General features: G+C 48.6%; 2 pseudogenes; both read left to right on the top strand.

The window, feature by feature from the left end:
• Window positions 1–3,217: 3,217 nt before the first annotated feature.
• LOC136515735 (uncharacterized) lies at window positions 3,218–9,800 on the top strand (annotated as a pseudogene).
• A 228-nt stretch (window positions 9,801–10,028) lies between these two features.
• On the top strand, window positions 10,029–13,079 carry LOC136515733 (uncharacterized; annotated as a pseudogene).
• Window positions 13,080–13,326: the final 247 nt, after the last annotated feature.

Below are 13,326 nucleotides of genomic sequence, written 5' to 3'. Positions count from 1 at the left end.
GTCATTGCTGGTCATCATCACCTCCACCACGTCCTCTAAGTCCCTCGTGACCCTCTCCAATGTTCCTAAGCAAGATAACATCATTAGGTAGTAGTCTATTCTCATAAGTATGAAAAGGACCGCTTAAAAACGAGCTCACCTCTAAATTGAGTTGACGCATTCGAGCCCGGGTCATTGGACCTTGCATGACGGTTGGAGGATCAGCGGGTACATCCGAAGGAGTGATGTCCTCATCACACGTCTTCGTAGAGTAATATCTCTTGTGTCTTTCGAGCGGTAGTTTTGATGGTTGCATCAGCACACATCATAATAAGTAATATGCTCTCAATATTTGTTGGGATAGTTACGGTAATATGTATGGGAGACTAGTCCGTTAGTATAGTTACTCTACCTTTTTTTAGTGCATAGTACAGTTACTCTACTTCTTTTAGCGTAGTCACTCTACCTTTTTCAAAGGTAATTACTGTACCTTAGTCTAACCAATGCATTAAGAATTAGGATTACTTGATTCAATGCCAACGAAATCTCTTTAGCAGATTAATCTTACTTGCTCCATGTATAAGGCATGTTATTGATTTCATGCTTTGCGTTAATACAGCGTGTTTGGGCTGATATATGTCTGGTTAACTTAATTAACCAAACCTCATTTGTATGGCCGCCGTGATTAAAGGCTTAGTTGAAGCGAGTGAGAGTGTGCATATGCATGCATGCATACTTGAGTGGACACCAGATGCTCATGTTGCAAAGAAGCAGTCGCATGTGCATGTGCATGTGCATGCATGCCTGCCTGATGAAAGCATTTGCTCATTAGTGCAGCAAAGTGAGTGGTTGAGACTGCTGGCATTAATAGCTTCTTGTACTCAGCAATTGCAATAGACTGATATAGATAATTTTTTACCAATCTTACAAAGATGGTAAAAGGGACAAATTTGTTCATATCAAAAAAAAAATTGAACAAAATATGTCTTAAGTAGGTCATCTGCAGCGAAGCGTGGGCACAAATGGCTAGTACATATGGTGTTATGCCAATTCGTCCTCTCTTTGCGATGCATGTCAAGCGCTAGGTTTCTCGGCACGATTGATTTCTTACGAAGCACAAACCACATGCTCCTTCAAATAGTGTTGTTACAACATGGACGGATGGACCGTATATACGTAACTCTATAATTCTCTAGATTTATTTCTTAAATAGGCACGATCTGATTCAGTGATCCCTTCAAATCAATTGAACTTGTTGTCATGGATCTGCCTGTTGATCGACAGGAGGCAATTTCCTAAGAATTAGTTTCTCGGCCCAATCGTTTGATCAAGCCCAATACAGAGTACTTCAGGTCTCACTGGCTTTCCATGTGAACTAGGCCCATTCAGCTTTCTGTTGTAATCATGAACTATGTGTGAATTGATTCTATATTCTCAAAAAAAAAAAGTGCAAATTGATCCTAACTGGCTTCATCCGTGTGATCTATCTTAGTTGGTTTGTTACATCCCACCGGTGTACGTCTCGCAAATTTGTGTTGTATCAATATTTGCAAAAATTCCAAAAAAAAAATAGAACTTTTTGCTTGATGCTGATGCCAAAGGGAATTCACAAATCAAACCAGGGTAATTATTTGAAAATATGTGTTGAATACTTATATTGCTTCTCTCCATCTGCAACAATTCGTCTGTTCTGCATGTTGTGTGAACTGTGAAAACGGGTTGGGAACAAGCAAGTTGAGTTGTCATTGTATGCATGCACACCCCTGCCTGATTCTGTTTATGTCATTGGTTTTTTATTACCATCTTACACCACTGCCAACCCTTCTACACAGAAATGGTATCTGCATATATGTTTAGGTATCTCTGCCAGTCAGTTCCTGTTGTAGGCCACATTTTTTTTTTTTTGGCGAATTGGGTGGTGCATTGAACAGGTAAGAGAACTGCACTAGCTTGTTGGACCTTCATATAATCTCCGTATGAACTGCAGAGACTCAAGCCTTGCAATAGTGTTCCCTGCACTACTAACAGTAACAACTCTTTTCTTGCCTTCGTGGGCGCCATACACATGATGAATTGCTATAATCACCCGGACCATATTCATGAATGGATCTATCTATAAAGTGAAAATAATTTCATTGATGAAGGCAAGTCACACATCTCGTCTCATCTCCTCACAGAAATCAACAAACTCTTATGTGCATTCATGTGACCTGCTAGTCGTAGTAAACTAGTTAGTAGTTACCTTCAGAGTTGAGATCATGATAGACACATGATATTATTAGTTTATTACAACACCCGTAGAAGCTCCGGTAAACGTTAAGGTGATTGACACTTTCGATTTCATGGGATTGCATACATGATAAAGATAAATATGTTTTCCTTTACAGCCACCGTGAAATAGTCAATATGTTGCAAATGTAATGTCTTTATGCATATATCCCAGCTCTTGACCCCTGTGTCATCCCTGGTGGCGACTCGGGGGGGGGGGGGGGGGGGGGGGGGGGGGCGCCTTCCATCGCCGCCGCCGAGGGTCCCTAAGGGCCACCCCTCCGGCCGCCGTCGCCGCCCCGTCCGCCATGCAGTGGCGGCGGCCCTCGGCATGCTGCTCAAAAAGGCAGCTGTTGCGCCTTCCTCCCCACCCCTCCTCTTCCTCTCCTCCCGCTCGCCCTCCCCGACCACCTCCCCAACCGGCCGCGGTCCTTGGCCGGCGCGCTCCGAGGGCGGCGGATCTATCATCCTGTGCGCCGAATCTGACTTTGCCTGCGGTGGCAGCGCCCCCCTAGCTGGTGGCCGGATCTGGCTACGGCCTGGCCATGGCGGGCTGGTGGCCGCGCCCCCAGGTTGGTGGCGACCGGATCTGGCGGCCGGGTGGCCGGGCGGCCACATCCCGCGCTCGCTCGTGGCCAGAGGCTGCGGTGGCCGACGCGCATGCGTCCCCTGGATTCGCTCCTCCGGGGCTGCGGCTGGCCTTCGGCGGCCCGGGGCCGGGCGGGCAAGGCCAGTGCGCCTGCGGCGGCCAGTGGGCCAGCTGCCTCGCGTTCACGGCGGCCGGCGGCCGGTGGCCGGATCTACGGCCATAACCTGGGGCGGTCGCGGTCTAGGCCCAGCACCTACTCATCCCTGGCACGGTCTGCCGGTTCTGCGTGGCGCCCCTGCGACGGCGGCCGTTTGGCTACCTCTGTTGTTGGAGTTGTCCCAGCAACGGAGTCGGCGCCCCTGCTACTGGTCTTGGGCGCCGATGGGATCTACATGGAGTTCTGGGAGAAAGCTCAGCTTGACTTTGGCCGGGCCGACAACGGTGACGCCCCGGGTGCCACATACCTCCTTGGAGGCGTTGTTGATGAACTCATGCTCTCCGCTGGCACCGTCGGATTCTGGGCATAAGCCCTGCCTTACATGTTGTATGGCCAACGGCGATGGCATCCACGGTTCTACCCTTGGGCGTCACCCCCTTCCTAAAGGTGTTGCTGAAGAATCTGTTGCTTGGCCCTGTGTGGTCGTCGGCTTCCGTGGCTCGTTCCATCGGTTCCTGGTGGAGTTCCTCGCTGTGCCTGTCTGCACCTATGCTCTGCTCGCGATGGTTTGTCCTGCAGCAATTGACCTTGCCGTTGTCGTTGGGCTTTCATAGCGGATGCTTTGCCGCTATTGGTCGTTGGCCTCCCTCTGGCAGATGCTTTGCTGCAGAGTGTGTCATGGCCATTCCCCCTGCAGATGCTTTGCCGCAGTGGGCATCTTCTTCGTTGGTGGATGCTTCGCCGTCGTTGCTGCTGGTTGCTCGCCTCTCTTCGCTGGTTGGATACTTTGCCACCAGGGCATTGTCTAGTTTGTAGGCAACCATCGCGTTGTTGTATCATATCTTGCAGGCACATTTGGTAGGTTTTAGGTGTTGAGGGCAGTCATTCTTTCTTTCCTTCTTTTATTGTATCATTTGTTGTATCCCAGGTCACTGACCACTAGCTTTGTGGTTTGTGATCTGTGCTATGAGGGCTCTCTCGTAGCTGCGTCGTATAATTCACTTCTCTTAATGAAAAACGGGCTATATTCCTCGATTGAGAAAAAAATGTCTTTATGCATTTAGCAGCTATCACTAGACCATCAAGCTACATGTGCACGGAAAATTGACATCGCAGGAGTAGTGAACGATCAATGGGTTACTTACATTGAACCAGAAGAAACTGAGACAGCAAAGTCAAATAGTTTAGATCAAAATGGTCCAGCTTTCGTCTTTTCAACCCTTGAATCCTGATTTACTGTAAGCTCAAGCCTCGTTAGTTTCTTGGTACCTGACCGTAGAAAGATGGAGAAGTTGAGGTGGAGTTCTCTCTTCTCACGCTCATAAATTCTCAAAATTGCATCTTGTCAAGCAGGAAACAGGTAAGTAAACTATGCGATGGTCAAAGAAATGAAAAAAAACAGATTTGTTGTGTATATAGGGTGAACATATTATTTCTCCATTTACAATTACAACACAAAAAGATCTTTTACCTTATTGATAAACCGAGCAGAGACTCAATTCAATTCTAATTCTAGCTTCCTAATGAAAAGGGGACGACTAGCATTCAGACGTTCGGTCACAGTAGCGCGTCCAGACATAGCTTTCACCAACAAACCGCGACTCGATACGTGGGCTTGGGTTGGCAATAGAAGTGATATCCATGCCCACCAACTGGAGTCCAACAGAAGCCTATTCCTGCCTGCGTAAGAGAAGGGGAGAGCACGCGCTCATGTCCGCGCCGCCATCCCTCGGCACACGCCCTCCACCGGCCCCTGTCGCACCCCCTCCGCAGTCTGAGAAGGATGCAAGGCAGCAGAAGACGAGGAGGAAACAACGAGGCGAGGCGGCAGAAGGCAAGGTAGGAGATGCAACACCCGATCTATTTTTAAACATTCAGATGCAACACTTGCAACATACGTCTAAAGACAGATGAAACACTTGAAACATTCATCTGAAACACTTAAAAAAACACTTGAAAAACATTGTAAAACATACGCAACATCCAGATAAAACAGTTGCAACATATGTGTAAAACATATGCAACGTCCAAATAAACACTTGCAAACATACGTCTAAAAAAATAGATGAAACATTGAAAACAGAAGCCTGCAACATACGTGTACAACCATTACAATATATGCAACATACCAATCTACTTTTGCAACATCCATATGAAACAATTACAACATACTTATGAAACATCTGAAACACTTGAAACATAGGCTCACAACATAACACTTCTTCTTCTTCCGTACGACACAACACAGAGCAGGGGAACGGTTGGTTCCGGCTAGCGGCGGTCGAGGATGTTGGCATGGCCTTGTAGCGGCCAACTGCGCCTAGCCTGCGACGGCCCCTCTCCTGGGCGCCTAGTATGGGAGCGCGGGGGGAGGCACAGCATGGCGCGGTGGAGGATAAGGCACACCATGGCGCGGTGGGGACGGAGGCGCCGTGGGGGATGGGGGAGCGGCGGCGGCAGCGGTGATCCGGAGTGGGACACAGCGCGGGATGGAGGCGTCGCAGGGGATGCCAGCGGCGGAGTAGGCATGACGCGTCGTAGAATGAGACTCGCGAGAGAGGCAGAGTGGGACAAGCGTGGGGATTTTTTTTTTGAGAGAGAGCGCACGCGTCCAAACGACAGATGCGGGACCGACGCCCGCGGTGCATTAATTCGAAGGGCTTGTTTGGAGGGACTAGTTTTAGACCAAATAGCATTGTAAATACATGCTTGTCATATTATACAGGTTGAATTGAAAAATGCTGTTCGGATAGCCTGTTCACCTACTAAAATTACAGGTGTTTTTGGCAATTACAACCGGAAAATTATAATGGCCTCGTGAGCAGATAATTTTTTTCCGACAAAAGTCGGGCTCAACCCGTCGCCCCCAGCCCCTATGAACACGTTCTCAGCTCGCTGCCGCAAGCTGTGTTGTTCTCCTCGCGACGCCGACGGACACCACGGTCTTGCCTCCTCCGCCAGCGAGACAACGTCCAGATGTTGTCGCCAAATCCTCGAGCATTGGGCCGCCGCGATCGATGCCGCAGCCGCCGCCATCCACAAAAGTGATGCTGGCACCCCGAAGCCATTGCTGCCGCGCTACGGAGATTAAGATCTCCATACTCGCGTCCGCCGCACGTCCCGTTGCCGCGCACGCCGTCTTCGAGAGCCGTCCCGGGTCTCGGCACCCTCCGACGCGGCGAGCCGGCTACGTCGCTCCATCCGAGCTCCTGCCAGCAGGACCCCGAGCGTTGTCGTCATGCATCCACAGCATGTGAATACTAATGCCCTGCAGAGCCCGGCAGAGCAGAAAGAGGACCATATTATATTCAGAAAGTGTTGCACGTTTTCCTAAAGTTAAGCCTGACAAAACCAATATGAAAAATCTAACTAATGAAAGACCACAGCATGTGAATACTAATGCCCTAGTACAAGTGCACTGTATAGGTACTAGTACAAGCTAATGAAAGACCACAGACTGAAAAGCAGGTTGATATGTTGATTACTTAGATAATTAAAGCAAATCAGCCGGAGGACTGGGCACAGCAACACCAGCGAGGCGGAACCACGCAGCGTAAAGCCACCTTTGGCACGGCTCATCCAAAACGGCTTCATCGGTGAAGCCAAAGCCGGTGAAGTCAGAAAAACTGGCTTTTCCCGACTTCTAGTTCATTTTAACCCTGGCTTATAAAACGGCTCCACGCTATAGTGTCTCGATTTGCGCAAAATAGATGAAGCCGAAGCCGGCATAAACCGTGCCAAAGAGGCCCTAAGTTTGACGTCCACCACCTCTCCGTCCTCTGAAACAGCGCGGGCGCGACACTCGAGGCGACAAAAGGGCCTGGCATGTTACCTGCCCACTGTGGCCTATAGGTGTGGATTGTGGACTGCCATGCCCACTGTGAAGGCTATTCAAGATGACTGGCGCCGGCTAGCAGCTAGGCCTTTTGGCTCTCTGCTCATTTCTGGCCATCCCATCTGTATCCCTTTTCGCAGAAAAGATGGACACGGCAGCAGCAGCTGCTAGTGGCATAGTACACTGCTGTGCCTGCCTCCTATCAGTGGCACTGCCCCGGACCACTACTGCTTCAAGTACTGCGGCTCCTATCATAGGGATAGACGACCACCCGTGCGTTGTGTCAGGGGCTGCGGACTAGGCGCAGCAACACTAGCTAGGCGGAACCCGCGGCTTTTTTCTGGGTGTGGAGTAGGAGTAGGTATGGACACGGCAGTCTACAGTCCACACCCACATGCCATAGTTCACACGCCTAGCAGTACACGCTGCAGCCGCAGCACCAGTAGATGGAACGGCGGTGCCTGCCTCTTCTGTGTCCTCTTTCTTCTCTCTCTTCCATGATTCCCGAGACAAAGCCACAGAGGAGCAGCGCAGGGCACTGCCTGGCACGCAGCCTCTATGCCGTAGATGTCCATGCTCGGGCTGGCGCGGGCCCAATAGATATTAAAGGCTCGGCGCCAAAGTGACTGGCGCCGAGCTCGGCGCCAGAGTGACTGGCGCCGAGCCCTCTTGCAGGTCATCCACCATGTTCAGGAGCTCGGCGCTAGAGACGCTGGCGCCTAGCTCGACGCCAGCATTAATGGCGTCGAGCTAAGGGTCCATTTTTTGAATTCTTTCCGTCAGGGGTCTATTTGTGAGTAACTTTCAAAAAAGGGTTAAATTATAAAAAAAATCGGGCGAGCGGCGCGACCTGTCATGGCATGGCAGCTCGGCAGCTCCATGGAAAATTGACCAAACGAGTATTTTACAGAGGTAAAAGATTGCAGTTGTATTATAGTGCACAAGATATTACATTTGTAACCTGATTACCAGTGAATAAATTTACAAAGCTACCAAATAGGGCCGAAAACTACATTATGAGTTTACCACAAAAAATTCCTGCCTTATTTCTTCCCGCACGGCCGCGCTCCCGCAGTGAAGCAGCAGCCCCACTCCCGCCTTCCCCTCGCCACGCGGGCAACGGGACTTTGGCATTTCACCTATTATGAGAAACGGGTTTCGCAGTTTTACCATCCCTCAAAGTGAATTCGCTATTTTGCCATTATGAAACATATGCAATCCGCTGAAATACATTTGTGGTGGTTTTAGTTCGTGGAAAAAAAAGAAGAGGACTCCTTCCATTCCTACCCCTGGCCGCTGTAACTTTGATCAGAACGGATCCAACGCAAAACGGATCGGTCGTCTCCTCCATCCCCCAGCGCTGGCCTTCCCTCCCCACGCGCGCTCCCTCCCCGTGCCGGCACCGGCGCTGGCCTTCCCCACGCCGCCACCTCCCCTGCGGGCACCGCCCTGCCACCATGCTGCTCCAGGTGCCTCGTCCCACCTCCGCCCGGCCATCCAGGTGCCACCTCCCGCCTCCTTCCAGCCATCCAAGCGCCGCCTCCACCCCAGGCAAGCCTCAGCTCGACCCTAGGCTGTGGGCCAGGCCTACGCCCAGGTTGCTGCGCCAGGCCGGCGCGTCCCCGACCGACGCGTCCCCTAAGCTAGCGTCGTCCCCATGGATTGCAGTTGGAGTGATCTAATTCCTCGGTATGCACTCTCTCTCTTGTATTTGTAGTCCACGAACATAGTTTGAAACGCCGATAGAGTTGTTCGAATAGAAATTTAACTACATTTCTTGCATTCGCTTTATCCAGGCTCGATGTGGAGCCTGAGCTTAGATTAGATTCTGTAGCAGACACTTGTGTTGTAGACCATGGATGTGGTGATGTTAGTGGCAATGCATTGGCTATAGAATATTATGGAGGTGTTGATTGGGACAACCTGCATATTGCTGACACAAATGATGATGAGGGTGAGGGTAGGCAACAAGTAATTGATGAGGATCAATTATTTCATCTATTGGGTTTGAGAACCGAGGATGATGAACATCGATCTCAAGAGCAGCAGGCTTCTACAGAGATGGAAAATGGGCCTAAAAATAGGAATGCCACTGTTGAGGAGGAGATTGACACAGCTGGGGCTGCCATTCCTGTTGATGATCATGTGCCAGGGGAGAGAATCTTAGTCTATGACCCAAACAACCCTTGTATGGACATTGGCACTGTGTACCCTAACATGAAAGAATTTAGATTGGCTATGAGGCAGTTTGCAATAAATGAGGAGTTCGAGCTACACATAGTGAAATCTGAGCCACAACGGTACATTGGGGACTGCAATGCAGAAGGTTGCGTGGCATATTGTTGGAAGGAGGCAACCTGATGGGACAACCATTAAGGTGTTTAACTAGTGGCTAACATTTTTCTACATTTTTTTGTTGCTGGTCAATATCTAATTCATTGGTATTTTGCAGGTCACATGTTTGATTTCTCGGCATACATGCTCTTCTAGTGCAAGGAGGAAGACCACCACTCCAACAAGTAGCTGGGTAGCATCAAAGGCTATTCATCTCCTTAAGAAGACTCCCAACATGGGCCCTAAAGAACTGCAGAAGAAGCTACAAGAGAAACACAAGTGTGAAAATCACTATGACACAGTGGCGAGGGGAAGGAATATTGCCTTGAGGGAAATATTTGGCAGCTGGGAGGACAACTTCCAAATGTTGTTCAGCTGGAGGGCAGAGGTATTGAAGCGGTCACCAGGTAGTGTGATTGAAATTGACTTAAAGGAGGTAGATGGCAAGGTTTACTTCCACATATTTTTGTGTGCATTAAGTCCTTGCATTGAGGGTTTTTAGAGGGTTGTAGGCCTTATCTAAGCGTAGACTCAACTGCACTTAATGGTAGGTGGAATGGACATTTGGCTGCAGCTATTGCAATAGATGGTCATGATTGGATGTACCCTGTTGCTTTTGGTTTCATAGATGGGGAAACAATAGATAACTGGACATGGTTCATGACTCAGCTACACAAAGCAATAGGAAACCTACCACTACTTGCTATTTGCACTTATGCATGCAAAGGTTTAGAGAAAGCTGTTAGAGATGTCTTCCCTAATGCTGAGCATAGAGAATGCTTTAGGCATCTAATGCAGAATTTCATAAAAAGATTTGGTGGAGATATTTTTTCAAAAATGTATCCTGCAGCAAGGACATATAGGCCTGAAGTTTTCCAATATTTCTTCAATGAAATTGTGACAGCTTGCCCTAAAGTATTAGAATGGCTTCATAACCACCACAAATTGTTGTGGATGAGAAGTGCTTTCAATCATGAAATGAAGTGCGACTATGTTACCAACAATCTTGCAGAGTCTTTTAATAACTGGATTAGAGATTGGAAGGATCTTCCTGTAGTTGAGCTTGCTGATAAAATTAGAGAGATGTCAATGGTATTATGGAACAAGAGAAGGTTGATTTCAGAGAAACTCGAGGGTAACATCCTACCTGCTATCCTAACTATACTGAAAGCAAGGACTAGGGGATTAGGAAACCTGACCGTTGTGAAGGCAGGTTGTTTTGCTACAGAAGTACATGACACTACTAGCACACATAATAGACATGTTGTCAAGTCATCCTTGCATGAATGTACCTGTCTTGAATGGCAGCACACTGGAAAGCCTTGTCGGCATGCTTTGGTCTTGCTAACAGCCCAACAAAGTGCTGATGTAAAGTTGGAGGACTTCGTTCATGACTATTACTCTGTGTAGAGGTTCAAAAATGCATATAAGAGGCTGATAGAACAACTTCTAGATAAGACACAGTGGCCAAAAGTTGATATTTCTTTTCCTGTTGAGGCGCCACTTGCTCAAAAAGGTGTTGGAAGGTACAGGAAACTGAGAATTAAAGGTTGTTTGGAAGGAGGCAGTGGTGGCAAAACCAAGAAGGCTGCCAAAGAGGCTGCAAATGAAGCTGACAAAGAGACTGAATTGGAGGCCAGTGAGGCTGCTAAAGGTAAGAGGCAACTGATTAGAGGGAAAAGGAAATGCTAGAGATGTGGAGAATTGGGACATGGAGAAACTAGTTACAAGTGCAGACTTAATGGGACTAAGAAACCACCAAAAAGGAAGGCTAGGCCGAATACAACTAAGTATGGCCAAAATGCTAAGGTCCCTACAAAGAGGGCAAAAAAGCATGTTTCTGAGGTGCCTGACAATGAATGTGGCCAAGTCCAAGACCCACCGGTCCAAGTCCTAGCAATCTAAGTCCCACTAGTCCAAGACCCACCAGTCACAAGTCCAACCAAAATAAGGGAAACACTGCTACAGGACCCACCAGTCACCAGTCCCACCAGAACTAGGGAAACACTGCTGCATGATAGTCCTAATAGGTTGACACGAAGGTACAAGTGTCTAACATTTTGTTATTCATTCATATGTCTAATATTCTGTTTCATTACTTACAAACTTTTTTTTTCAAATGTCATACAACTTTCGCTTCTGATGGAGGAAGAAACAAGTCCTCAGCCAATGCACAGTCTGATGGGAGAAACCATAAGTACTCCCAGCAAGATCCAAGGAAAAACAAAGAAGACAGTTGCAAAGAAGCTGATGCCAAGAAAGAAACAAGCTGATGCCAACAGGAGCTGAATCTGTTAGGGTCTGTTGTATGTGGTATTGTAATTGACAATGTTTATTTCTTGTGGAACTGAAGTATGTGGTATTGTACTTGACAATGTATATTTCTTGTGGAACTGAAGTATGTGGTATTGTACTTGACAATGCAAAATAAGTTGACTGCTGCTTCTGTTTGCCAAAAGATGCATTCCAGATGTTTGTTGTGCTTCAGTTTGCCAAGAGATTGTGTTCTTCTAGAGTTGGAGTCATGGAAAGCATTCCAGATGCAGGATACCCTCTTGCAGCATTTATTAACTGGACATCTAAATTTGGGCTGACTGACCGCCTTGGCTGATAACTCCTCTTGGTGCTACCAGGCACTAAAGCATGCCAGTTTCATAGTTTAAACTCCTTTTGTTACCCTTTAGCTCTATAATTTGCACCTGGGGTGAGTACAGGCTGTAAAGCATGCACAAACATGGGTGATAGTTTCTGTTTCCCAGCATATGGTATTGTGCTGAATATTGATGATTCTCCTCCTTTGTTAGGCAGAAGTATCAGCAGGAAGTATTAACTTGAATGGTAAACTCACTGTCGAAGTTAGAAGACCTGTTGGTGAGACTGTCATGTCTGACATACTTCACTTAGTTGAAGAAGCCCAGACAAGGGCGGCCCCTGTTCAACGATTGGCTGACAAAGCATTCCAGATTGAGTCATGGAAAGCATTCCTATATAGTTATGTCAGACAAATGGAAACATGTATAGAATGACAAATGGCCAGGTTACACAGTGGACTGAACTTTGTAGCTCATGGTCTGTAAAGTATAGGAAAGCATTCCAGATGCAGTTCAACACACATGACACAGCACACATGATACAAGTCACTAATACTTCCATTCATTTATTTTAGCACACAAGTTCTACAAGTACAGAAAGCACACTCATCGCCCACTCTTAACAATTCCATACAAATTGGTCACTAGTACAAGTGCACAAACTAATATCAAGCATTTCAGCAAGAACACAATCTCTCTAGCTATTCCTATCAGGTCCTTCAACTGCTCTAGTTGTCCACCATCTCCCTTGGTCTGTTCTTCTGGTTGTGCCATCTTAGTGCTCTGAAAAACAGGCTGATAAGAGGGTGGCACATGCTTGTTATCAACCAGCCATTGCTCATAGTCCTACTGCCACTTCCAAAAGTCACATCCACCACCATCCATCTGTCACCAATGCAAAGAAATTTCAATTGTTTGAACAATACAACACATGAATTACAAACAAAATGCAACAAATCATTGAACCGTTCGAGTTGAACAGATGTAGAACATGCGCCCATAGTTCTTCTCTGTCTTTGCCATCAATGCCTTGACAATGCGGCATTTGCATTTGTCGCAGTGGACAAGAGGGAGAATGACTCTACTCCCAGCCCTCTAGATGGCCCCCGTCGAACTGCTGCTCCCATCCATTTGGGCGGCTCCGAAGTGGAGCGGTGCTGGCTGGCGCCTGCAGTGAAGGAGAAGGCGCGGAGGCGAGCCTGCACCAGCAGGGGAGGAGAAGGCGTGGGGGCGGGCCTGTGCCGACAAGGGAGGAGGCGACGCTTGGATGGCCTGGGGAGGCGGCAGCGCTTGGATGGCCGGGAGAAGGCGGGAGGCGGCACCTAGATGGCCGGGCGGAGGCGGGACGAGGCACCTGGAGCGCGCGTGGTGGCAGGGCGATGCTGGCAGGGGAGGGGAGCGGCGTGGTGGCAGGGCGGTGCCGGCAGGGGAGGTGGCGGTGTGGGGAAGGCCAGCGCCGGCGCCGGCACGGGGAGGGAGCGGCGTGGGGAAGGAAGGCCAGCGCTGGGGGATGGAGGAGACGACCCATCCGTTTTGCGTTGGATCTGTTCTGATCAAAGTTACAGCGGCCAGG

The sequence above is a fragment of the Miscanthus floridulus genome, chromosome 17 (genome assembly GCF_019320115.1).
Source record: "Miscanthus floridulus cultivar M001 chromosome 17, ASM1932011v1, whole genome shotgun sequence".
Taxonomy (NCBI): domain Eukaryota; kingdom Viridiplantae; phylum Streptophyta; class Magnoliopsida; order Poales; family Poaceae; genus Miscanthus; species Miscanthus floridulus.
Note: the sequence above shows the minus strand (reverse complement) of the source record. Positions and strands in the feature narration are given on the sequence as shown.